This window comes from Sabethes cyaneus, chromosome 1 (genome assembly GCF_943734655.1).
Source record: "Sabethes cyaneus chromosome 1, idSabCyanKW18_F2, whole genome shotgun sequence".
NCBI classification, from domain to species: Eukaryota; Metazoa; Arthropoda; class Insecta; order Diptera; family Culicidae; genus Sabethes; species Sabethes cyaneus.
This window is the reverse complement of record NC_071353.1, coordinates 4,208,400-4,235,154: the sequence shown is the minus strand read 5'-3', so window position 1 is coordinate 4,235,154 and position 26,755 is coordinate 4,208,400. Positions and strand designations below refer to the sequence as shown.

At 41.2% G+C, this 26,755-nt stretch overlaps 1 protein-coding gene across 2 annotated transcripts in view; it reads left to right on the top strand.

Annotated features, from left to right (window-relative positions):
• The first annotated feature begins 5,334 nt into the window (after positions 1–5,334).
• LOC128732706 (mushroom body large-type Kenyon cell-specific protein 1) overlaps positions 5,335–26,755 on the top strand; it is a 322,866-nt gene continuing 301,445 nt past the window's right edge. Inside the window, exon 1 of one of the 2 annotated variants that reach the window (XM_053826022.1) lies at positions 5,335–6,151. The gene's annotated coding sequence lies outside the window, so the exon portion shown is untranslated. The remainder of the gene's footprint in view (positions 6,152–26,755) is intronic. The other variant, XM_053826021.1, reaches the window with a different exon arrangement.

The window sequence follows — 26,755 nt, the reverse complement described above, 5'->3', positions numbered from 1 at the left end:
CATTAATATGAAAAAATTTCTAAGAACGGTACAGTGAAGTTACAGCATAAAGTGTTGTAAACAGTAAAATTCATAGTAACCGTACTGTTTTTACATTAATATTCGTTATGCATTTCTACCCGGGAAGGTATCCCGAATAAAAATGTATAGCGAAAAAACATTAAATTTCACTGTTACAAACATTGAAAAACTTCGAAAAACCACATTGAAACAGTGAAAATCTTTGTAAAAGTTACACTGAAGTTACCATGAATATCGCTGTTTTCACAGTAAATTTTAATGGAAACCGGCAATTTTACAGCGAATAAGGGGGTGATTAAGTGATGTAACACTAAATTTTTCGGCTTTTTCCCATACAAATAAAAACCAAAAACAGTAAAATTTGTGATACATTCACTATAAGTTTTACACTATTTTACAACGAAGTTACAATGAATAAAAATGAATAAGGTGAGTTCTGCAAAAAAAATTGTAGGCTTTCGGATTATTAGGACAAAATAAAACCGGCTGATTAATTACGGTATTTCATGTTTTTGAAAAGATATGACAATGAATTTGATAGGCTTCGAACTATTATGATTTTCGAGCCGCATTCAACGTTCATATAAGGAAAGTATTAGAGGTCAGTACACCTACATAAATAAATCCCGCTCATTCCTATTCACGCATTATCTCAATCTGTTATATCCTATCGACTCTTTGTTTCATTACTGTCTTCTATCGTTCCCTGTCAATTGTAAAATCTACCGTTATAACCCTACAAACATTTTTGTTGAATAACAGCATATCAAGCGCTTGTTTACTGGATATAGGCTGTATAATGGCTGAATAAACTGCTCTTCAAATAAAATGTTTGTCGGGAAAAACTTAATTATATGCCTGACACCTCATTCGATGTCAAGACGTAGAAACAACGAGGTTGGTCTATTTCATAGGAACGGAGCTTTTCCCCGAACACCCGCGTTAAGAATCGTGGCTAATATGTTGACAGACGAACAAGTAAGTCGCAAGCGCCTGCATAATGTCGTCGTCCCGTCAGTAAAACGAATGAGATTAAACTTCTCGATCGATGGTTTCTACAGTAGACGGAAGAAGAGACACAATTTGTGTCTACAAATAACTCAACCTGCCAAGGATTGGACCTTAGATAGAGATTATTTCCTGCTTCGAAACAATTTTCATTGTTGCCGAATTATATGAAAATTTTTCCAAGAACGGTACAGTGAAGTTACAGCATAAAGTGTAGTAAACAGTAAAATTCATTGTAATCGTAAAGTTTTTACATTAATATGAAAAGTGAAGTTACAGCATAAAGTGTTGTAAACAGTAAAATTCGTAGTAACCGTAATGTTTTTACATTAATATTCGTTATGCATTTCTATGCGGGTAGTTCTATGGGAAAACCATGTCCTAGTGTTAACTGTCACAGCTCATTTCGTTTGACTGAATCGTATGCCGCCTTGAAATCCATAAAAATAAGGTTCGCTGAAGGACGGTCAGTAAAGAATCAAATATCCACGCTGCGGCAGATGCTCCAAAAAGTCCATAAATACAGAATTTAACGCACAATTATTTCACTGATTTCAAAGTTGCGTATGATACCATCGACCGTAAAATCATGGCCATTCTAACCTCGCAGGGGTCACCACAATAAATCAGAATAAAGGTCGCGGTGGTAAGAAGAAAAAAGACCTTGCAGCGGACTTTGTCAATGCGATGGTCCATCATGTGGGCTGTTCAACAGCTACAGGATGTTATGAACGAAGCAACACACCGTCACAATCTTTAGCAAATCTAGTTAGTTCGTCTGCTTTGCCGATGAAATGGATATTGTCGCTGGAACAACATCTGTGATGGTGGCTGAACAAACTAAAACTCGAAGTAGCGAAGATTGGGTTGAAGAAAAATGCGTCCAAACTAAAGTACCGTGAACCGCTAATATGACGCACACGCTAGAAGCTGGTAACTCGGTCCTAATAACGTCTGAGTTTGTTTTGTTTCGAGCATCGAGCCGCTATGCTGCCCGTTCTCCCGATACTCGACACTCGACAGTGCCTGGGTCGAGTCGAGTTGCACGACAGGACTTACAAAATAGGGCCCATATTCATTCGATTAGACTGTCCTTGTAACGCAGATGTCTTTTGAGTCGATGTCGTTTTTTGTCTTAATTTACTATAATGAGAATATTGCAAACTGGGGCCCCTAATCTCAAAGGCTCTTTGGCTCCCAGTCCGCCCCTGAGTATTCCTAACAACAGGCACTCCTAATTAAGTTATTTATGCAAAAAAAATTAAGAAACAATTGTTGCCTTCTTTGACGTTTTGGCCAAATCTCGCTGGTAACTGTAAAATGGCTTTATATACTCTCAAAGCTGTCTCCTTCCACATGAACCAACTTGGAACATGACGGAAGATCAGCAATCCTTATGAACTATATATGGATGCACTGCATGGGCGTAGACTAGTGTACAGACAACAATCCATTACCAATATGACAACGTCGGCTGTCAGAATCGTATTTCTTCGCACCGAAAGCTAAATCATAGTACAATACCAGAATGTGAGAGGACCAGGTCCCAAGATCGAGAATTGGTTTCTGGTTGTTTCAAAAGCGGAGCACGACATAATCGCTTTAACTGAAACAGCTGAATGAAGATATCAACACTACAAAATTGTTTGGTGCCAATTATATGGTTTACACGCACGATTGCGATCCCGCTATAATAGAATATACAGGGTGTTAGGTAGCACCCCCTGAAATATTTGCACTAAGCTACCTAACACGCAGTATAACAAAAAAAAAATTGGACACACAAAACAGATTGTAATTTTTGTGTATTAAGTCCGATTCTCTTCAAATTTTGGGCAAATAAAGTATTACTAACTAAACCAACTATACTCGCAACTGAAATGTCGGCCCCTCTGTCTTCACCCTTCAACCCTTTTATCCGGTTTTGGGGTCGTTGTTGAACCTTGACTTTTTTAGACATTTTTAATCACACTTTTTTTAATTTAAGTTTATTTTGCTCTCTTTTGGACTTTTACGAAAGTTTCTCTTTGTGATGCCTCGAAAGTTCGTGATAAATCAAAGTTTCGGATTTTTTTGTTTGATTAAAGTTAATTTAACAGCGTGGATCATTTGTGACTTCGGCGAGGTTGGGATTTGAGCCCGGCTCCTCGGCGTGAGAGGCGTGAATGCTAACCACTACACCGGGATAGACTCCAGAATTTGTGGAGTGGGGCTTTTCTCTTTTGGTGCGAAAACAGCATTGATGTCTTTGTACCAGTCTAAGATATCTAACGGTCTAGTAACAATTCCGCGGTCTTGGACGGTCTCGGTTGCAATAATAAAAACGTCGCCACGAGTACAGATAGCTTGTCAAACCCGATATTTCGTAGTGAACTTCGACAGTTTCATATGCTTGAAAATGTAAGCCACATTGCTCTTTCCGGTTTTGGTATAAAACTCCTACCCAACAAAGCAGTTTGAGCAGTCTGCTATCACATAGGTTTTGTTAGTAACACGTGTCGTTGATTCTTCTCGGTTAAAAAAGGCCTTTTTCCTTGTCTGCGTAACGTTTTAGGCTCGAACGCTTCGCCTATCGTCAGACGCATTTTTATCTAATTATTTTCTTCCCAACATCACTGACGCTGAGATCCTCTCGTACAGTCGCACGTTGATGAATGATCATCGCCTGCTTGTCGTGTGCACGGTAGGTTTTGTTGTCCATTAACACGCGATCGAATTGTGTCATCATTGTAGTGTACAGCTTCCTAGATCGTGTTTTGTCCGTCTTATTTTGTTTATCGTCTTGATTTGAAGTCCCCCTTTTCTAAAAGTCGACAGTGCGGTTTGTTTTTTTAGCTCCATGTTCCTTGTCCGAAAACCAATCCGTCGGATCACAGTATAAGGCTGAAAACATCAAATTTTTACTGGTTTACGTACTCTAACCACTTGACGGAAGGAAGTGGCTTTTCCGTAGCGGAGCTGGTTTCAAGAGTTGCATGCATGTTCGCAAGTCGGTGGTTGCTTGTCGAATGCAGCCAGCAGCAGCATCTGCCTCTAAAGCTCACTTGGCGAACAGAGCGAGTGGAGAAAAGATGCATACACTCACTGCACTGCAAGTCTCGCAGTCTCAGTAGCAGCAGGAGCCGGAGAATCGTGTAACTCCTGTACGGCGCTGCACTGGGGGTTGTAGGCAGGTGGGAGGGTGCTGCTCCCATTCCCCGCTCTGGCACGGGGGGATTCGTTTTCGATTGCGTTTGCTAGTGTGGGATGCAGTTTAGAATTTTTTATCCTTTTTCGCCTAATGTGCGAACGAGAGCGCAGGGTGGGTCACTCATCCCAGCGGCCAGTCGGTCGAAATGGATCAGCTTCAGCTTCGCATCGCGCGTCTTTGGCGGTGGTGAGCGAGTGCTGAGCGACTTTGTTGCTTGTGTTAGTTGCGATGGACGACGGTATAGACGCTCTGCGTCTTCAAACGCCGACATCACTGATGGGCGCGCGGAGAAAGAGTAAATTAATAGAATGCAATATGCACTTTTGTGTTTTTTTTTCTTTAATATTTCTCCGCTGGGTGCCATCGACTCTTCGTCGTCGTTGTGACACTCACTCGCTCACCCACTCACTCACACGCAGACTTTGGGCACATGGTTTGCTTGTGGCGATGCTGGGATGGGTGAGTGTCTTACGAAAAGAAGGCACCGCCACCGCCGCCGACCCGCGTGCACTGGCCTGGCCTGGCACTGCCGATGACAACCCATCGCCGAGGAACGTTGTGGGGTAGGTACTCTATCGGGCTGAAGGTTACAATCGCTTCTCCTGCTTGGTATATGTCACGTATATAGTAGATTTAGTTACTGCTTCGCTTTAAAATTGTAAGCAACGCTATATGAGTTTATGCTATGTGTATGGTCGATTTTTTCTTCTTTCCTGTCTTCCAAACATCGTTTCCTGCAATAGCTGCCATATAAAATTACATCATCTAACAATTTTTGCTAGTGTTTTTCTTTTTTTTTGTGCGAAAATGAAGCTAGGAAAAGTATATTGAGGTGTGATAAAAAATAGCAGACACATACACATTGACAGTTGCGGCATGATTGGAACCATGACAATATCCAATCCAAGTACAAGGCCTGCTGCGCTGTGGTCGCCCGGTGTCACGCACAGGTTCCGCTTGTCACCGCCACGAACCTGGAACTAGTGATTTTTGGACAGGAAAACGCCGAACTAGTGAGTAATCAAACAAGCGGTGCACTGAATGGATCCGTTTCCGGTGGCAATAGTGGCCCCTAACCTGGGACAATTTGGATCCGAACGAACACACAAACAACACTCAAACTAGCAAAGAAGGGAAACCTTACAACAAATTTTCGTTAAGTGGCACCACTAGCCATGGCCTACTGCGGCCGCTAGACCAAGACCTAGGCAAACGGTGTGTAGTTGTTGCACTTTTTCGTTCATTCGTTTCGTTTCGTTCGCCTGCTTTGTTGTTGTTGCCGTTGCAGTTGTACTTGCACAAACTGCAATTGCACTCGGTCGCGCGTATAGTTCGGGGTTGTGCGGAGCTGCAGCAGCCAACACTAAAACAGTTGTGGTGAAGTTTTCGAAACGCCGAGAAGTGAAAAACAGAGTGTGCGGTTCGCGCGAGTTTTCCGTTCCTTTTCCGATGTGTGCCTTTCTTTAATGGATCTGTTTTGGTTGTTGCTTTCGTGACGCGACAGGTCGTGAACTGTCACTCGGGTCGTGTGGTGTGAATCTGCGTGGTGTGCTGTGGTGGGTGTCTGTTGGTGAATATACTGCACCGTGACACGCGCCCTGTACCGTCGTGTGCCCAGTGGTGAATATTTCCTTGCCTGAAGGTGCCTCCCCCGATACCCTTACTCGCCTATCACTAATACACAGGGACGAGCGGGATGGCTCCGGTGGAGCGCTATACTTGCGTTTTTGTGTGTGTGCGCGTATTCATCGTACGTGTGTATTCAGCCGTAGACTTCTAGATCAACGCACGCTGTGATGATCCCGGCCAGTGCGTACGTGGTGAAACAGAAATAATTACTGCACAATTTGACAAAAGTCCTTGGAAGTTCTTTTCCCTTCGCAACGATGTGATCATGAAACATTCCAGCGCAGCAGTAGGCTAGTTTCGAAGGTAATTAACAGCAACAATCTAACACCTAGCACTAGCAGTGTAAAGCAATCCACACAGTGAATCGACGAAAGAGCCCGCCCACCCGAAAAGTGACGAAACTGATACGAATTCGGCCAAGAGGCGTGGCTAACTCGGGGCTCCAAAAAACACGAATCATCATTGTTCTATTTCCAATGCCAGACAGGCAAACACTCAACCAACCAATAATCAACTGCGTGTGTATTGACGTCTATGGCTGTGTGTATATTCGCGTGACAGCGAATCTACCAAAATGTCCGTCAAATTTACTATTTCACTGAGGCCGTGCTGGCAGGCACAGCAAACGACTCTAGAGCCAGTTTGCTTTATTTTATTTTATTCATTTTTTTTCGTGAGTCAAATCTACTTATCTCTGGTCCGCTCCTACTCGCACTGCCCGGTGAACAACTCGTGCCGCTGGCGTTAGGGTTCTCTCTCTTTCTTTCGCTCACGCGCTCACTACACTACAGTACAGGCCGGTTGTGCCGCCGCATCCATCCATACAAGAGTGTGCAGCTCAAAATGTACGACGACGAGCACAACGAAAGCGGCAGTGCAGGCGGAAAATAGAGAAAAGAAAAACAACAAAAACTATTCTACTACCATAGGCGGACGGGGTGCTAGTTTTGTCGGATAGTGTGGAATAGAGGGCCTTTTTTCTCGCCATCGAACGGCACCGCATGCGATAGTGGTGGTCGACGAGAGTCGCTAAAACTGGCACACAAATGTAAACAAAGCAGGTTGTTTGTTTATGGTTGGTTTGAATTTTGATTATTTTTTGTGAACTGAAATTTGAATATAGGGTCACGAACCCTCTTCGTCATACGTAAACACGATCTAGACTTTATTGAAAGTTTTTATAAGAATTAATCCACAAGTATTCAAGTTTTTTACACCAGATAAATCTGACACATCTTGCCTGTACATGTATATTTACATTTCTCAGTGGAACCATTATTCATGCTCCAGCGGGAGTTCGTCATACGAAAATTCACTTCGTCATAAACAAGATTTCTTTCGTTCATCATGGACAGACAGCAATTATTTACGGAAATCTATGCACGTATTCTTTGAGCCCTGTCCAAGAGCAACCCAACTACTATAAAAAGAGTGGAAATAGTTTGAGTCAGCTCAAAATTTCAAGTAGTTACTCTTCGTCATACTCAAGCTTCTCTTCGTCATACACAAAACTGGTAGAAAACCCAACAGGACTTCTTATTTTTGAACAAATATTGAAAAGTAGTAATTTTCCAACAATCTTTTCCTCGATAGCGAAGAGATAATCCATAAATATCAATACCAGGTTGGTTTGACTGTAATTCGCATCGAAATTGGTTATAATGCTGATTTCTTGTCGATATGTCTGGAAAGTAGACGAAGACCCGCCGTAGACGAACCCATCCAGCACCCTACTTTTAGATTTTACTAAAGGCCCTTCGTTTGGCACAACCAGAATTCTAAGTTTGTCGCTGGGGGCTAGAGATACTAAGGAAGTTAATTTAAATCCTAGGTTCTAATTTAGTAGAACTAGAAATCAAGAGATCCATAGTTACAAACAACATATTTGATGATCGAAATTTTGCAACTTTCGTTCCTACTATGCAGAAATGTAGCAAGGTGAAATAAAAATGGAATATTGAAATCTGCTTATTTTTCTATATAAAAAAGTATAACGGATCTTTTCAATAATAGCTCAATATCTAGGGTATATGCTCCAGTAATGGAGAAGTTATGAAAGAGGATAGTATTGACATAGGACTACGTCACTACGTTTGAGCGTTAATAGCTTAGCGGTTTCCAAATCGATTTTAAATATTTTTACACCAATCAATCGGAAAATCTACGCATACACACTAGGCCGTCCCTTATTTTTAAAAAATCGACCTAGCGATGAGCTGAATACCACAAAATGTTCGTTTTGTTGTGCAGAGTAAAACGATATGCCATTAAGGTCCCTTCGATAGCGTTAAGTGGTCCCGCAACGGACCTTAAGATAAAATTATATGAATGTCCGGATCCTCCATGCAATAACAAATACGCCACTATTGTGCATACACTTGGTCATCTTTTATTTAATTTTAGTGATGAATTCAATATCACAAAATGTTCGGTCTGACGTGCAGAGCAAGATGATGTGCTCTTTAGGTTGTATGATAACGTTAAGTGGTCCATAACTTCAACATAATGACAAGCACGCTACTGTAATTGTACGTTTAATAAGTGTCAATAAGAAAATGCAAGCACGAATAGCCTCTGTGTATCTGTGCGAATGAATGAAAATAAGCTGTTTGATCTGATACCGCTCTCACTAATACAGATATCATCACATGACACCAGATATCAAATCGAACTATTTCTTCGGCGCGTGTGTTTCATTTTCGCTACCGTTGCCAATATTTATCTAAATATTTTAAGTAGTAACAATGTCGCATAAGCTAAGAAGTGACAGCATTGTGAAATTTGTTGGACCTCAATGCGAATTTATAACTGGTGCGCGTCTTCCCACGATACGCCAAGTATTAGCTGCGTTTATTACCAGCTCCGATCGGCAAAACTTCCACTTAAAGTGAGTGCGAAGAACGCCGTTAAGCAAGTATTGTGCTACTGGCAGAAAACGAAAATACCAATAATCCAGGAAGCACATTGCATTGCGAAAATCATATCCCTCCATGCTGAATTATCGGCACTCTGCAAGCAAATATCACGAAAGGAAAGCAAAACGCAAGATAATCGAGAGACTCTCTTCTGCAAAAAGCTTGACAACCTTTTCAATATATCCAAACGCACGGCGACAACGGATATGCAGCAAAATGCTTAAAAGGAAAGGGGTCCAATAGTGAAGCAAGCTCTGTTGGAGGATATACAATTTCTGAAGGACCAGAAAGAAGGTCGTCGTGTATGTACTATTGCTGGTGTCGATGGAGTACTTGCTGGCAAAATCCAGGAGTAACAGAAAGCAGAGGAGCGTGAGAAGCAAAGACAAAAGTTGTTGGAAGAACGTCGTAAGAAGATCGATTACCAGTCAAGGATAGGTAATAGTTGTTAAACACATTTAGGGTATCAGGCTATTTTGATACTGGCTCTCTCCAGCAGATATTCTTCGGCATTCATCTTGGAAACACATGGTAAGCCGAAGAAAATACTCTGAAGATCGACCACTGCCAAAATAGCGCTCTATCTTAATAGATTCAACATTACAAGTACAACATTTTTAAACTTTAGCCAATACTGCGGTTCTCTACACATCTAGTGATGATGAAGACTCTGAGAATACAAGCGATGGAGACGAATATCGGGTATCGGAAGAATCTCCACAAAGATGCAGAGGAACACAGAATGTTGTGACCCCTGAATTGGCACAGGCTCTTGACGCTGCAAAGGTTAGCACAGATTCTGCTCCAGCAATCTTAGCAGCAGCTGCTAAATGATTCGGTGTCGATATAAATAATACAAACATTAACCAATTAAACTAATGCAAGACTACAACAGAAATGTTACCCAAAAAGAAAAGGCTTTTCAGAACTTGCTGTTAAATATTGATGGTTTTCGGAAGAAACTTCCAAACAAACAGAAGGCATCCCTACGTAACTTTGTAGGGTCGTAAAATGAACTAATTGACTTATGTTTGAAATAAAACTAATTGATTTGAAAATGACACATGCGATGACTGCTTCGATTTTTTGCTTGATAGACCCTTTAGAACGCTCACTGCAGTAAAGAGCTAGTCATTACGTTGGAAGTCGCTCATTAAACTACTTACGGAGCGTTGGGGGACCTAATGTCATCATAGGGGTCTTGAGAGCATATAATTTTCTTCTGCACGGCAAACCGAAAATTTTCTGATGTTGAACTCATCACTAAAATAAATAACGGATGACCAAGCGTACGCACTATAGTGTCGTAGTTGTCATTGTGTGGGAGATCCGGTCATTCACATAATTTTATCCAAAGTCCGTTGCGGAACTACCACGTTATCGCAGAGACCTTAACAACACGTCATTTTATTCTGCATAAAAAACGAACATTTTGTGATGTTGAGCTCACCGCCAGGTCAATTTTTTAAAAATAAGGGACGGCGTAATACACACCAAGAGTGGAACCTATTGAGTTTAAAGTACATACTATTGTAAAATTGAAAATGATGAAGCATTGTCCAACTGTAAATCCTCGCTTCGTGATTGGTTGGAAGATTCTTTTCGATGATCTAAACCTGTACCAATTTGATATCTGTGCTCGGGAAGTAAGCCAAAACAAGTGACAAAGTCTCCTCATCTCAACAAGATTTCATTAACACCCGTGATTAAACCTAGACCATTTTGATGTCCTTGCCTGGGAAGTACGCCAGAAAGAGTGACAAAACCACCTCGTACCAACAAATTTCTTTCGAACACGATTAAACCTTGTCCAATTTGATGTCTGTGTAAGGGAAGTGTTCCAGAAAGAATGACACAAGTTCGTTGTCCCAACAGATCGCAAATTCTTTACTGCGAGACGATTAAACCTAGGCGAATTTGATATCTGAGTTAGAAAAGTGCGCTACAGCTGTAGTGTTCGGTTATAATTTAATTCTGTATAGATGTGCATGTTTGACATTTAACGGGAAGTGTAGTGAAAAGATGTGCTGTTGATAAAATGGGATTGAGTTGGTAAAATCCCTTCAACGTGGTGAAACGATTGGTAATAAAATCTTTAAAACCCCAAAAAAAATTTTAATTTATGTAAGGTAACAGGAATGCAATAGTGTGTTCTTGATTTTGTTAAATTGTTTCCAAAAGCGCATAAAAACAACTCTGAAATATACATCGAGGATTGGACGTAAACAATGTTACTACTTTGTTAAATGTTACATACATCGCCTCACAGTAGTCCAAAATGGCGAATAGTGGAACTTTTGACGTAGGACTACGTCATTGTTTACTATACTGGGCCTTGGCAGCACTTTGTGAAAACGAAAATAGAAATGTAACGTTTGAATGAAAGATTTCAAATGCTAATAACTGAATGAAACTGAACAATTTATGTGTCGTTGGATAGATAAAATGACCAGCAAATTTATGGAGGGCGTAAGAGGAGGGTCTACTATACAAATGAAACACAAATTTCCTCAAAACTCGAGAACTAATCAATCAAATGGAACCAAATTTGGCGTGTGAGGGTTTTTGGAGGCATGAATTTATTTTATAACGGTTTGAGACCCCTCACCCCTCTGGTAGGAGGATAAGGACTCTCATACAAAAGCAACAGAAATTTTTGCGTATGTGCCATATTTTCTGTTATGTAACGAGCGGTTAACTGTGAAAGTAAACTAGTAAAACCTTCTCGGAGCAAAAGACAGTGAATCGACGCCGCTACCTTACGTGCCTGTTGCCATTCATATCAAAAGAGAAGGACCTTCGAATAGCACGTCATATTTACGATGAACGTACTTTGGCTTTAATGTTATTTGTAACCAATGGCCCTTTTAAAGGCCACAAGCGAGTTAAAGTAAGATTATTGAAACGAGTCAAGCTATGCATAATCATATTTAATACAATTACCTGTGGACTGGTCATTCATTACTATTTTAACCTTTATCATGCACACAAGTGATTTTTAAAAGAAATCTGCTTGTCTCAATGGTTACAGGCGTTGTACTTATGAACCCCCGTCCACGTATTTTTAAAGCCACCGTTGCATTCAATGAATAATTGAATATGAATATTTCACTTTTTCTCTTAATGGCACTCACAGATTCTTATAAACATAATATAAACATTATAAACATTGGCCAGACATGCAGTTTACATTAGTCTTTGATCTAATGATCTGATATAGTCCTACGTCACCCTTTCGTACAACCCTTAGGGCTGTTTACCTTGTAGTTTTCTCCTAGTTTCTTGTTATTATTCTTATTCTTCTTATCATTTCTGGCTTTAGTTTTCAGAAAGTCGCATAATGCATGCATGCAAAAGGGTTGATTATGCGACCTTTAGAAAAGTAAAGCCAGATTGATGGTCTTCAGCACTTTTGTTCGTATGAATATCCCCCTTAATCTAAAACTGTCAAATTGTAGTCATTGCTTAGTATAATGAAAATAAAAAAATAACTTTTTTGTGCTAGGAAATACAGGCATAGTTTCTTTGACAAAGTTGTAAATAATGTAAAAACAAGCAACTTTGCTGAGGAAATAAAATTTCTATCTTTATCGAGTGCTGAACCATAGGGCATATTCTTTAAAACTTCTTTGAAAAATGGTTTTTCATACGTAGCTTTTCTTAGTTGCGTTTTACAAGAACATAATGTTCTAGGCCAGCGTTTCCCAAATGAGGGTTCGCGAACCCCCAGGGGTTCGCCAAAACTTTGCAGAATAGTATAGGGAAATCCGCCAGGGGGTTCGCGAACCGAAAAAGGTTGGGAACCGCTGTTCTAGGCAATTATCTAAGCACTCAAAACACATGTTTTTGTAGAAAACTGAAAATCTCTCGGACTTTTAGTTTCTAAGTTCTCGCATATTCAAGCTTTAAGTTTCCATAGATTCACGAGCCCGTGGGGTAAAATGGGGCAAGCGAATTTATGAAATCAGCACTTCATCTTAAAGCTTAAGTTGAGTACTATAAACTGTATGGCATACAGTACCAGGTTCCACTTGTCCCCAACCGCCCAAATGAGAGTACGGCAAGCATACACTATATGTGTTTCTCGGTACAAGTCGGGCCTTTTTTATTGTGTTAGTAGATAGACATATGGTTTCTTCGGCAAAGTTATATAAAGTACAAAAGCAAACAACTTTGCTAAAGAAATGACATTTCTATCTCTACCGAGTGCAAAGCTATAGAGCATTTTCTTTGGAAATTCCTTAAAAATAAGTTTTTCATACTTATCGTATGTTGGCTGCATTTTACAGGAGTATATGGTTCTAGGCGTTTATTGAAGGACTCAAACCACATATTTTTGTCGAAGATTGCAAATCTCCAGCACCTTTTCACACAAAGTTATCGCTTATTTAAGCTTTATTTTTCTTCAACTTCGCGAGCCAAAAGCGATAATTTTGTAAGGAAAGGTCCTAGAGATTTGCAATCTTCTGTAAAAACATCTATTATGAAACCTTCAATAATCGCCTAGAACTATATATTTTTGGAAAATGCAACCAATATATGCTAAGAATGGAAAACTAAGTTTTAAAGAATTTGCAAAGAAAATGCTTTATAGCTTTACATTTCTTTAGCAATGTTGTTTGCCTTTATATTTTCTATAACTTTGCCGAAGAAACCAGGTATCTATCTACTAACATAAAAGAATGGACGGGTATCGAGCCTATAGCGAAAGCAAAACATATAGAACGTATGCTTGCCTTTCTCTAATTTGGGTGGTTGGGGACAAGCGGATCCCATACAAGTTTATAGTATTCGACTTAAGCTTCAAGATGAAGTATTGGTTTCATAAATCCACTTGACCCATTTTACCCCATAGGCTCGTAAAGCTACGGGAATTTAAAGCTTGAATATATGATAACTTAGAAACTAAAAGTCTAGGAGATTTTCGATCTTATGCAAAAACGTATGTTTTGAGCGCTTCGATAATTGCCTAGAACAATGTGTTCTTGTAAAATGCAACTAACAAAAGCTAAGAATGAAAAACTAATTTTTAAAGAATTTTATAAGAATATGCCCTATAGTTCAGCACACGATAAAGATAGAAATTTTTTTTCCTCGACAAAGTTGCTTGTTTTTACATTATTTACAACTTTGCTGAAGAAACTATGTCTATATTTCCTATCACAAAAAAGTTATTTTTATTTTCATTATGCTACTATCACTACAAAGAGACTTTTACATAGTCCTGCGTCAACTACATATGCGGTCGTGCCTTGTACACGACCCCTCTGATTTTTTTACGTACCCCCAATAGTGAACGTGAAACGTGATTTGAGTGTAGGTATCAAGAAATGCAAAGAACGTTAGCTAATTGATGACATTTTAACTGGCTGTTCGTATTTGTATGTTAGTTGAGAGACAATTATACACTCAAATCTCGTTTTACGTTCACTAACGGGGGGAAAAGAGGACGTTAATTCAAATTTTGGACGTAAAACAAGAGGACGTTAATTCAAATTTTGGACGTAAAACGAGGACGATAATTCAAATTTTGGACGTGAAAGGTAAATACGTTATTTCGAATTGCTATTTTTGATAACGATTTTTGACAACGACATTAATTCAAATTTCGGACGTAAAAAAGTGGACGTAAAACGAAACGACCTAAAGTGAATGGACGTAAAACGAGATTCTAGTTTACTTTAAATCAATGTCATAATTAATGGCGCTATAATACAGTTGGATTTCGAATTTGGCCACAAAAGTATTCGTTTTTGGCAACACAAGATATTTCACTTCCAAAAATATGCTTAAAAAAATATCAATCAGTTTTCGCTTAAATGCTTTAAATGACGAAAAAATGATGCCCTGAGTATGTTCATGAAAAAAAGTTATGTGGTTTCGAACAATATCTTTATTGCCGTAGGACTACGTGATACCGCAGGGTGTCAATAACTTATTTGTACCGAACGGATAGCTCTTGTCGGACTTATTTAGGGGTGACAAATACGGGGCAGTGACAAAATCGGGTATTTTTTCAATTTTTATTTTTTTGCAGATAACTTAGAACGAACTACATATACTTCATTCTGATCACTTTTAGGACATGTCGCACTTCCTTCTACCTCTCTGTGGACATTTGTCACCTTTTCACAGCACTCCCAAAGGTATGAAAACACGCGTTTTTTGATTGCGCCGAAATGGTTGATTATACTGGTTAACTATGTTTAGAGAAATTTCACAGCTCTTTCTTATGGTATGAACGATACTTTGATTAACCTCCCTAAAAGTAAGATAGAAAATTTATTTTTCAGGCAGTAAGAGATAGAGCAAAACAATGTTCTACAAAACTTTTGAGAAGATTATTATAAAGAACTTTGCCAAAGAAAGTAACCTTCTAGTTATTATAGTTGTGGAGATAAGAAACAACTTTTGTGGAAACTCCGCGATAATCAACTTGTTGAACACAGTTCTTTTCACAGTGTTTTATCACATTGACATACTAAGCTTTTGATAAATCAAAAGCATGACAAAATTGGGTAAAAAACGTGACAAAATCGGGTCAAAAACGTGACAAAATCGGGGGTGACAAAATCGGGTGTGACAAAATCGGGGAGTGACAAAATCGGGTTACCACTGTAGTACTGTATCAACCATTTTTGAGGAAATTGACAAATATGAATCAGTAGTAAATAATAACCCAGAATAATTATTTATTTTATCAGTTTAACCGTAAGTTGTTCGTCCATTGACAAATACTTTATGTTAAATGAAAGAAAAACAATTTCAGTTGGAAGATTCCAAATTAATTTGAGTGCCTTTTCAGACAATGTTTAAACAGCCTAATAGGTTTCAAAATAAATTTTAAGACTACCAAAATTTGGCAACGCTTTCTCTGCGCCGAAGGTTTGCTTATTTTGCCTACTTGGAGCCGCACATTCGCATCGTCGTGCGCGAATGATGATCAAATGCCGCCTGTTGAGCGGTTCAGCCCTCAGTAGTGGGCTATTGCGCTTTGTTTTTGCTGCTGCGGTGTGCGTGCGCCTTCAAACTTACTATACCTATCTACTGCTGCTGCTGCCTGAGTGCCGAAAACGCCGATTCTAAAAATTCGACCCCGCCGCGCCACTCCCGTATAACTATAGTATGCTTAGTTACGCATACACGGCCAACCTGCCGGTCTTCTTTATAGTCTTTATCGCTCGATCCGCACGGCATGGCATGGCACAGCACAGCACACACAAAGCGAAAGACCTTCGGCCCGCCGCGTGGTGGGCGGAGACAAGCTAAATTTCGGCAGCGGCCGTTTTCGGCTAATTCATCAAATTTCGTTAGCCATCCATATCGCATCAGTCTCCGCCTACTTGGTGGCTGAGAATGCGTGTGATATGTAGGCCAGCCAGGGTTTAGTTTTAGTGTGTTTTAGTTTTAGATTTCGCCAGGAGGGAAACAGAAACACTCACAAAAAAACACGATTCTCAACGAAACACGCTCGAATAGCCTTGAAAAACACGTTCCTGCTGCTCCGCTGGTTTGCCCTTTACCGCATCGAACCGCACACCGCACGGCGAGTCTACTTTTGTACAAGAATATTTAATTCAAGTTTCCATTGTGGCTAGTTTCGTACCCCCGCGCGTGGTTTCCATCCACCCCGTGGCGTCAAGTCGTCAATAACCGAATGTATCTATTCGGAAGCTCTACTCACCACTGCACTGACTGGGCGGTTAAGCACGCACACCATCGTACCGATCTCACATGTTGAATAGGTTGAATACCATGGGCCCTCGCTTGTCAATGACGTTTTTTTCCCGCTATATGGTGCCTCTTGGACAACCATCGGTGCGATCTTGGGAGAAGGTTGACTTGAACTTCTACACACCACCCCCCAGCTTCACCCGTCGCAGTCGCAGTCGCAGCTAGTGCCGAGCGCTCGCGTTGGAGGACAGTGCGAGAGCAGCGCAACGAGGAGCATGCCCACTGCTCGCGTGTGGTGTGCTGCGGCTGCGGTGTGGTGGTGAATTCTATTTTTCTGTGTTTCTTCCAGTCGGTTGAACTATTATTATCATCTTTCTTGCTATAGTTGGTTATCTTGCGTCCCGCTCTAACCTACCCACCGCTATGACCAACTGATAGGCAACCGACTTTGGTTGGCTGTTCTTCACTTTGGCAAAGTTCGTTCGCTTGCCCTAAAAAAATCGAAACTGGACTACTGCGCGGCACTATTCTACATGTAGTTTAGTTAGCTTTTTTTTCGTGTGTTCCTTCGTATTCCAATACACGGGTTGCTACGATTTGAAAAGTTTATAATAACTTGGATGATGATGATGGCGATGACGAAGACGACGACGACGACGACGTCGGATGCACGGACGAAGCAGCAGCTAGTTTTGGCATCTATTCGAGTTCGTTAGCTAGCGCGGCGCGCGATAGCTATCTGCGTGCAAGGGTGTATTGGTTTGCTGCACGAGAGTGCACCACCAGAGTAAATGTGTTTGATTGGCGATAATAACTTCGGCTGATGTGGTCGGTCGGACCACTGCTGATTGGCAGGTTTTTTTTTCGTACAGCGGAAAATTCCACCAAATTTTTACAAATGGCGCTCGTAGCGAGGACTGAGGAGCACGTTTTTGTTAGCACTGTCAATTGACTGTGTATTGACGAGTCGAGTGGGGAGCTATTGGATGTTTTCGTTGTTGTTGTTGTTGCTGGTTTTCCCTGTCGAATCTATTATTCATCTTGAATCGGTGCTTTGAATGGCGTGTTATCACGCTAGTCTTTTCAGCATGGCCTGGAAACGAACAAATTGACCGTGGAGAAAAAAATGGGTTTAGGTTGTTTTTTTTTTAAAGCAACCAAAGACAGTTTTGTTCAACTTGTTGAAAAATCAAGGGGCGGATGGGGCAACATAATGCGAAATATCATTCAAATATTTTAAACTGGCAATTATGGGATGCTAAGACCACTGTGAAATCCTAAGAATTGCACTCATTTGAGTTAATTTAATATTTACCAGACTCACGTACCGTAAATGCACCTAATTCTGCGCATGGTGCCTAATTCTGCGCAAGTCTTATCGCCTCCAAAGCCAACTTTTCAATTTCCTCCCATGACTCGCTTTCCATAACCACCATGGCTGCTTTAGTGTTATGTATTAGTACACCATTGCGGGCCCAGGATAGCACCCTGGGGAACGCTAGCTATAGTAGCTTTTCAAGTTTTTGCTGAGGTATTCCGAAACCATCCTTTTGTGTGGCATACAAGCGATCGCTTGACAACTGATGCTGTTGAAAGCATTTCGAGGGCTGGCTTTACCACAGCACAATAGCGGCTTTACTAGTTTCGGTATTGCCCGTTTCTTTGGTAACAAAACGCGCTGCTCACTATTTTGATCGCTTGAAATCGTCGCAGAGAGAATCTGCTTGGCTGTATGTAAGTTATAAGTATACATTATGCTTGTCTAGCACGTAAGCTATTGATTTACTTGACAAAATAAACGATATTTGCCCCCGCGACGATTCTAGCGACGGTTTAGCCCGCGACGGTTATAATTCATCGCATACGAAAGGGTGGGAAATTGATAATAACAGAACCAATTTTTGCCGCTTCCATTGGCGTAAAAAATATCCGTCGGATAAGCATTTCTAACGCGTTGTCCTAAGGATATTCGCATCAATTATCGCATCTTGGTATGTACAACTTCTCGGAACAGTGTTTCTTACTTTGTCTGATTCCAGTCTTGAAAGCAATCCTAGCATTTTAATTCGTTTACGAATCATTACATTAAAAACTTTACTGCTCCAGGAATTTATCGTTTCATAACAAATGTAACGTATCTGTATTATTATTGTCAATTACAATACAAACTTCTATTCAAAACTGCTGGATTCGAATTTAAATCTGCGTAATTGTGACGGTTTCGGATAAATTTGGTTGTCAAAGCTGTTGCAACGTACAAGGCACTAAAGCATGCGATGCTGATTCCTTGCAAAAAATACTCAGAACCTAGCCTCAGGACCATTAACGAAAACTGAGAACAATAATGTGCTTCATGAATGATTAGACCAAAATTAAATTAAGAACATTGTCCATTGCGTAACAATTTCAAATTCTTGACGATTTTTATGAAGATGTCATAACTGCTCATTGACTCACAATACCTGACAGCAATTATTGTTTATACCAACAGACATATAGTTGTCCTAATGATAATTTGGTCTAACTAGTACGTAAAATATTTAAAAAGTTCCTACGAATAGCCCTACGGTTTAGGTAAAAGTCGAACCCAGCTGACACTTGGCTGAAATCTCGTGGTAGCCCGACGACGGCCCCGTTTGCTGCATAATTTGTCCTTCGAAACGGTACTTGGAGGAACATTCTGCTACGAAGAGGTCGTGGTTGAGCCCGTAAACTGATATGGTTTAGAAGCCATGGACAATCGGTCCTCGCCATTAGGAGATCAGCTACAAGAATTGCTCGGCACAGATTTCTCCTGGTTGCTAGGGTGTCCAGTCCAATTAGCATCAGGCACGCTTCGTATCTTGGTAGCTGGAGCGGGTTGTTCCATGGCAGGCGACGAAGGGCGAACCGAATGAATTTACGTTGTATTTTCTCAAACCGATCAACGCCGTTGAGATAATAGGAATTCCAGACCGCCGAACAATATTCCAGCGTCGAACGAACAAGCGTGCAGTACAAATTCTTCAAGCAATGTATATCGGTGAAGCTTTTCGCAGTTTTCATTATTAGGCCAAGACTGCGAGATGCTTTAGCAACGATGTAGCTGATGTGCTGCTTGTAGGTCAACTGTGAGGCAAGAAGGACTCCCAGATCTTTGATGCAGGACTCTCTTTTAATCAGTTCACCGCCTAGATGATAGTTAAAAATGATTGGCCGTTTTTTCCTGGGGAACGACACAACTGAACATTTGCTAATGTTAAGCACCATTCTATTTCCGTTACACCACCTAGAAAAGTTCTCCAGTTGCTGTTGCAGAAACATTCCGTCTTCTACTTTTTGAACCTCGGTATAGATCCTAAGATCATCAGCAAAAGAAAGCCTGGGTCCTCGTAGCGAAGAGTTTACATCACAGTTGAAGTACAGTGGAAATGAGCGGACCTAGATGACTGGCTTGTGGAATACCGGACGTAGTAATAAACTCGCTGGATAATGATTCTCCGATTTTAACAGCCACATGCTGATCAGCCAAATAGGACTTCAGCCAGAGCAGCAGGGTGCCGCCAAGTCCCATCCTGTCATGTTTGGCAATCGCAATTTCATGATTTAACTTATCAAAATCAGCAGAAAGTCGGTGTAAATAGTAGAATCAATATATATAGAATGCCAGTGTCGCTGTTTTTCTATAGGACTCATTGTGGTAAACATGATGCTAACAATCTGTATCAAGTCTATAAATCGGGAACTTCATTGTCAAAGTTGCTCATTGTTATTTATCTGTTCTTTATCTGTGCGCTGGTTGGTGCTGTCATCAGTGCGTTCTCCGCTGTGTTTTTATGCCAGTGAAATGGTTTTAAACGTTCTTTATCTTTTCGTCCGGATGAATAAAATCCCAAAACTGCGTCCTTTTGCACCGATTTTTTCAGAAATTTGAAGCAAGCGAAGTTTCCAATCACATTATTTGGTAGCCATATTTGAAATTTTAAACTGGTTGTCAAAGTTTGACAATGATATTCCCCTTTTGATGAATCTCGGGCACACACACATTATCTGAAAATGTGTGATGTTTACCACGCGCACTGCAGCGACATTGGCATTCTATATATATATTGATTATACTGTGTAAATAGCATCCGTTTGGAAACGGTTCGACATGGTATCCGTGGCATAAGTAGTAAATTAAAGGAGATTTGTCGTGGTATGAATCCATGTTGAGAATCATCGATGAATTGCCTACAATGGTAGAACACTGGTTCCAAAATAACTTTTTCGAACAGCTTGGATGCTGCCCACAAAGCGGCGAAAACCAGGAACAGTGAAACCAATAAAGCATTTCTCAAAGCAAATAGTCTATAAATTGATAAGCATTTCCTCCTACCAACACAAATATGTAGAGATATAGCGCCCTACACGCTCTGAATCTTACCACTGGAAAACTGAAAAAGGAATACTATACGAAGCATTCATTATTTTATCCGTCCGTTACACACGCCAATTTTTGTAACACGGATACTCGCGCGTTGTATTTTGTACAACACTCTTTATCTCGGAATATCTCGGAATCCTAACTATATAGTTACTATCTTTAGCAAAGTTAGTCAGTAGGTCCAGACCTCTCGTTTGGGATATAGAATTTTAGAAGTTTGTCACCAGGCGGCGCGCAAATGGGCTGTAAATTGTATACAGATCAGGTATCGTTCCTAAATAAGATAGCATTCTATTGACTAGATTTTTTCCAGCAGTTTTATCATGTTTTCTTAGATGTTGATAGCGAAGCTAAAGCTCACGAGCTGACAATGGGTCGTCAAATTCTCATAATACAAAAAACAAAGCTTTTTTCCTCATTTGAACATATCTATCGATGGATTAACCGCCCTCGGTCAGTACCCCTTTTGTCTACAGCAGTTTGTACGTCTCTCCGAAGATAATATATTGTTCTACACCCGTAGTTGTGATCCTTCCATCTTTTCACACACTGTTCCTCTTATCTCCCAGCCACTTGTACAACTTCTAACGGTACAAATGTAAGATAACCGCAGCCACTTATTTGGATCACTTTTTGGCGGCCATCCCCCTTTTGTAAACCCCCTGTGCTGATTGACTTATGTCAAGAAACATATACGCCATAACATGTAGAACAGTCAAAGCGTTCCGGAGTTATAGCGCTTTTATATAATACTAGCTGACCCGACAAACTTCGTATTGCCACAAATTAACCTGTGTTGTACATAAATCATGAATCTCGGATGATCTTTGTCACAATCTCGAGTTTTGCAAGCCCCCCAGTGGGCGGCGCTTCCGACGGCGGGTCACCGGCAACACTCGCGACCTTCTCGTCCTGAATGATCTAGTGTTACTATAGATAGTTTTTGTGGTCTTGTGTTGACTAATGTTTTATGGAAGAGTCTCGAATTTCTCGAGTTCGATTAGTTTTTGAGTTTCGCAAAAATTTCTGTTTTATTTGTATGAGCGTCCATATCCCCCTACCACAGGGGTGAGAAGTCTCTAACTATCGTAAAATAAATTCAAGACTCCAAAATCTCCCACATGCCAAATTTGGTTCCATTTGCTTGATTAGTTCTCAAGTTATAAGGAAATTTGTATTTCGTTTGTATGAGAGCCCCCCCTCTTAAAAAGGTAAGGGGTCCTAATTCATCATAGAAAAAATGGTTGCCTCCAAAAACACCCACATGCCAAATATGGTTCCATTTGCTTGATTAGTTCTCAAATTATGAGGAAATTTGTATTTCATTTGTGTAGAAGCACCCCCTCTTAAAGTTGGGAGGGGTCCTAATTCACCATAGAAAATATTTTTGCCTCCAGAAACCTCCACATGCCAAATTTGGTTCTATTTGCTTGATTAGTTCTCGAGTTATGAGGAAATTTGTATTTCGTTTGTATAGGAGCCCCCCCTCTTAAAGTGGGGAGGGGTCCTTATTCACCATAGAAAATATTCTTGCCCTCGAAAACTTTCACATGCCAAATTTTGTTCCATTTGCTTGATTAGTTCTTCAGTTATGAGGAAATTTGTATTTCATATGTATAGGATACCCCCCTCCTAAAACGGGGAAGGGTCCCAATTCATCATAGAAAAAAATTTTGTCTCCAAAAACACCCACATGCCAAATTTGGTTTCATTTGCTTAATTACTTCTCGAGTTATGAGGAAAATTGTGTTTCTTTGGTACAGGAGCCCCCCCTCTTAAAGTGGGGAGGGGTCCTAATTTACTATAGAAAATATTCTTGCCCTCGAAAACCTTCACATGCCAAATTTGGTTCCATTTGCTTGATTAGTTCTCGAGTTATGAGGAAATTTGTATGGAAGTCCCCCCTTTTAAAGAGGAGAGGAATTATAATTCCCCTTATAAAGAGGGGAGGGGTCTAAATTTACCATAGAATAAATTCTTGTCACCGAAAACACCCACATGCCAAATTTTGTTCTATTTGCTTGATTAGTTGTCGAGTTATACAGAAATTTGTGTTTCATTTGTATGAGAGCCCCCCCTCTTAGTGGGGGGAGGAGTTTCTAACCATCACTAAAACCTTTCCTGGCCCCAAAAAACCTCTACATGCATACTTTCATGCCGATTGGTTCAGTAGTTTTCGATTCTATAAGGAACATACGGACAGACAGACAGACAGACAGACAGACAGACAGACAGACAGACAGACAGACAGACAGACAGACAGACAGACAGACAGACAGACAGACAGACAGACAGACAGACAGACAGACAGACAGACAGACAGACAGACAGACAGACAGACAGACAGACAGACAGACAGACAGACAGACAGACAGACAGACAGACAGACAGACAGACAGACAGACAGACAGACAGACAGACAGACAGACAGACAGACAGACAGACAGACAGACAGACAGACAGACAGACAGACAGACAGACAGACAGACAGACAGACAGACAGACAGACAGACAGACAGACAGACAGACAGACAGACAGACAGACAGACAGACAGACAGACAGACAGACAGACAGACAGACAGACAGACAGACAGACAGACAGACAGACAGACAGACAGACAGACAGACAGACAGACAGACAGACAGACAGACAGACAGACAGACAGACAGACAGACAGACAGACAGACAGACAGACAGACAGACAGACAGACAGACAGACAGACAGACAGACAGACAGACAGACAGACAGACAGACAGACAGACAGACAGACAGACAGACAGACAGACAGACAGACAGACAGACAGACAGACAGACAGACAGACAGACAGACAGACAGACAGACAGACAGACAGACAGACAGACAGACAGACAGACAGACAGACAGACAGACAGACAGACAGACAGACAGACAGACAGACAGACAGACAGACAGACAGACAGACAGACAGACAGACAGACAGACAGACAGACAGACAGACAGACAGACAGACAGACAGACAGACAGACAGACAGACAGACAGACAGACAGACAGACAGACAGACAGACAGACAGACAGACAGACAGACAGACAGACAGACAGACAGACAGACAGACAGACAGACAGACAGACAGACAGACAGACAGACAGACAGACAGACAGACAGACAGACAGACAGACAGACAGACAGACAGACAGACAGACAGACAGACAGACAGACAGACAGACAGACAGACAGACAGACAGACAGACAGACAGACAGACAGACAGACAGACAGACAGACAGACAGACAGACAGACAGACAGACAGACAGACAGACAGACAGACAGACAGACAGACAGACAGACAGACAGACAGACAGACAGACAGACAGACAGACAGACAGACAGACAGACAGACAGACAGACAGACAGACAGACAGACAGACAGACAGACAGACAGACAGACAGACAGACAGACAGACAGACAGACAGACAGACAGACAGACAGACAGACAGACAGACAGACAGACAGACAGACAGACAGACAGACAGACAGACAGACAGACAGACAGACAGACAGACAGACAGACAGACAGACAGACAGACAGACAGACAGACAGACAGACAGACAGACAGACAGACAGACAGACAGACAGACAGACAGACAGACAGACAGACAGACAGACAGACAGACAGACAGACAGACAGACAGACAGACAGACAGACAGACAGACAGACAGACAGACAGACAGACAGACAGACAGACAGACAGACAGACAGACAGACAGACAGACAGACAGACAGACAGACAGACAGACAGACAGACAGACAGACAGACAGACAGACAGACAGACAGACAGACAGACAGACAGACAGACAGACAGACAGACAGACAGACAGACAGACAGACAGACAGACAGACAGACAGACAGACAGACAGACAGACAGACAGACAGACAGACAGACAGACAGACAGACAGACAGACAGACAGACAGACAGACAGACAGACAGACAGACAGACAGACAGACAGACAGACAGACAGACAGACAGACAGACAGACAGACAGACAGACAGACAGACAGACAGACAGACAGACAGACAGACAGACAGACAGACAGACAGACAGACAGACAGACAGACAGACAGACAGACAGACAGACAGACAGACAGACAGACAGACAGACAGACAGACAGACAGACAGACAGACAGACAGACAGACAGACAGACAGACAGACAGACAGACAGACAGACAGACAGACAGACAGACAGACAGACAGACAGACAGACAGACAGACAGACAGACAGACAGACAGACAGACAGACAGACAGACAGACAGACAGACAGACAGACAGACAGACAGACAGACAGACAGACAGACAGACAGACAGACAGACAGACAGACAGACAGACAGACAGACAGACAGACAGACAGACAGACAGACAGACAGACAGACAGACAGACAGACAGACAGACAGACAGACAGACAGACAGACAGACAGACAGACAGACAGACAGACAGACAGACAGACAGACAGACAGACAGACAGACAGACAGACAGACAGACAGACAGACAGACAGACAGACAGACAGACAGACAGACAGACAGACAGACAGACAGACAGACAGACAGACAGACAGACAGACAGACAGACAGACAGACAGACAGACAGACAGACAGACAGACAGACAGACAGACAGACAGACAGACAGACAGACAGACAGACAGACAGACAGACAGACAGACAGACAGACAGACAGACAGACAGACAGACAGACAGACAGACAGACAGACAGACAGACAGACAGACAGACAGACAGACAGACAGACAGACAGACAGACAGACAGACAGACAGACAGACAGACAGACAGACAGACAGACAGACAGACAGACAGACAGACAGACAGAAATACTTCTTTATAGGTATAGATATTTTATATAACTTTTATATACTTAAATATGTTAAAACCCCAAATATTCAAAGTTGATTGTTGTTGAGCAAACTACGTTCTTTCGCAATCTACGTTCGCAATTAATCGATTCTAATTCTGTTTGCATCTTTCCACGATACTAACATTTGAAAACGGGCTATTTTTAACACAAAATTGAATATAAGTGTAGAAGTAAAGTAGATAGCCAGTTTCTTTTTCCACCAAAAGTTGCGTTTTATTGAGCCTCAAAAGTCATCTGAAGAAGTGTTTTGCGAGAAATGTAAAATAAAAAAGTTATGGAGAAAAATCGCAAAATAGTAGAGTCACCCTAATTTGATTCAGGAAAAACGCCCTAATATGGAAACGGTTTGAGATACAGGGATTCCGTCTTCTGCAATATTACTCAAAATACTTCAAGCTATAAATTTGCTGAAGTAGATATCGTTCTATCGTATTTCGTTTTGAAGATAATTTCTGGATCTTGGTTGATTTAAGCGTCACCCTATGATAGATCATGCCAAAAAAGAAGCGGCATCCTAAATCAAGATTTTGTTGCTAACACGTAAATAGTCTAAAATAAACGACTACTGAGTAAACCATTTATTCCATCTAATTTGGCTTTTTGGACTGGACCATATTGCAGTGTGGGGAAAATGGCTCTTTTGTGTCCATTGTCTACCGCGAACCGATTCATATGGTCGGTGTTGAGTCAGACAGAACCGAGTGACAAAATTCTGACTTCGAAATCATCTAACACTGGCTGTTTGCAACATCTATGTATTCTAATTAAAGTAAAATGTTGCTTAGATCCATGATCGTTTGCTGTCATTAACTCATTTTGTAAAATTTTGCGACTTGGTCCGGTCTTATTTAACACCGACCATGATATCGTGACAAGCAATTGAGCAGTTGAGCAAGCGAGTCGAGCAGTCGAACCAAGCAATCGAGTCAAGCAGTTGGGTCGAGCACTTTAGTCGAGCAGATGAATCAAGCAGTCAAGTCGATCTGTCCAAT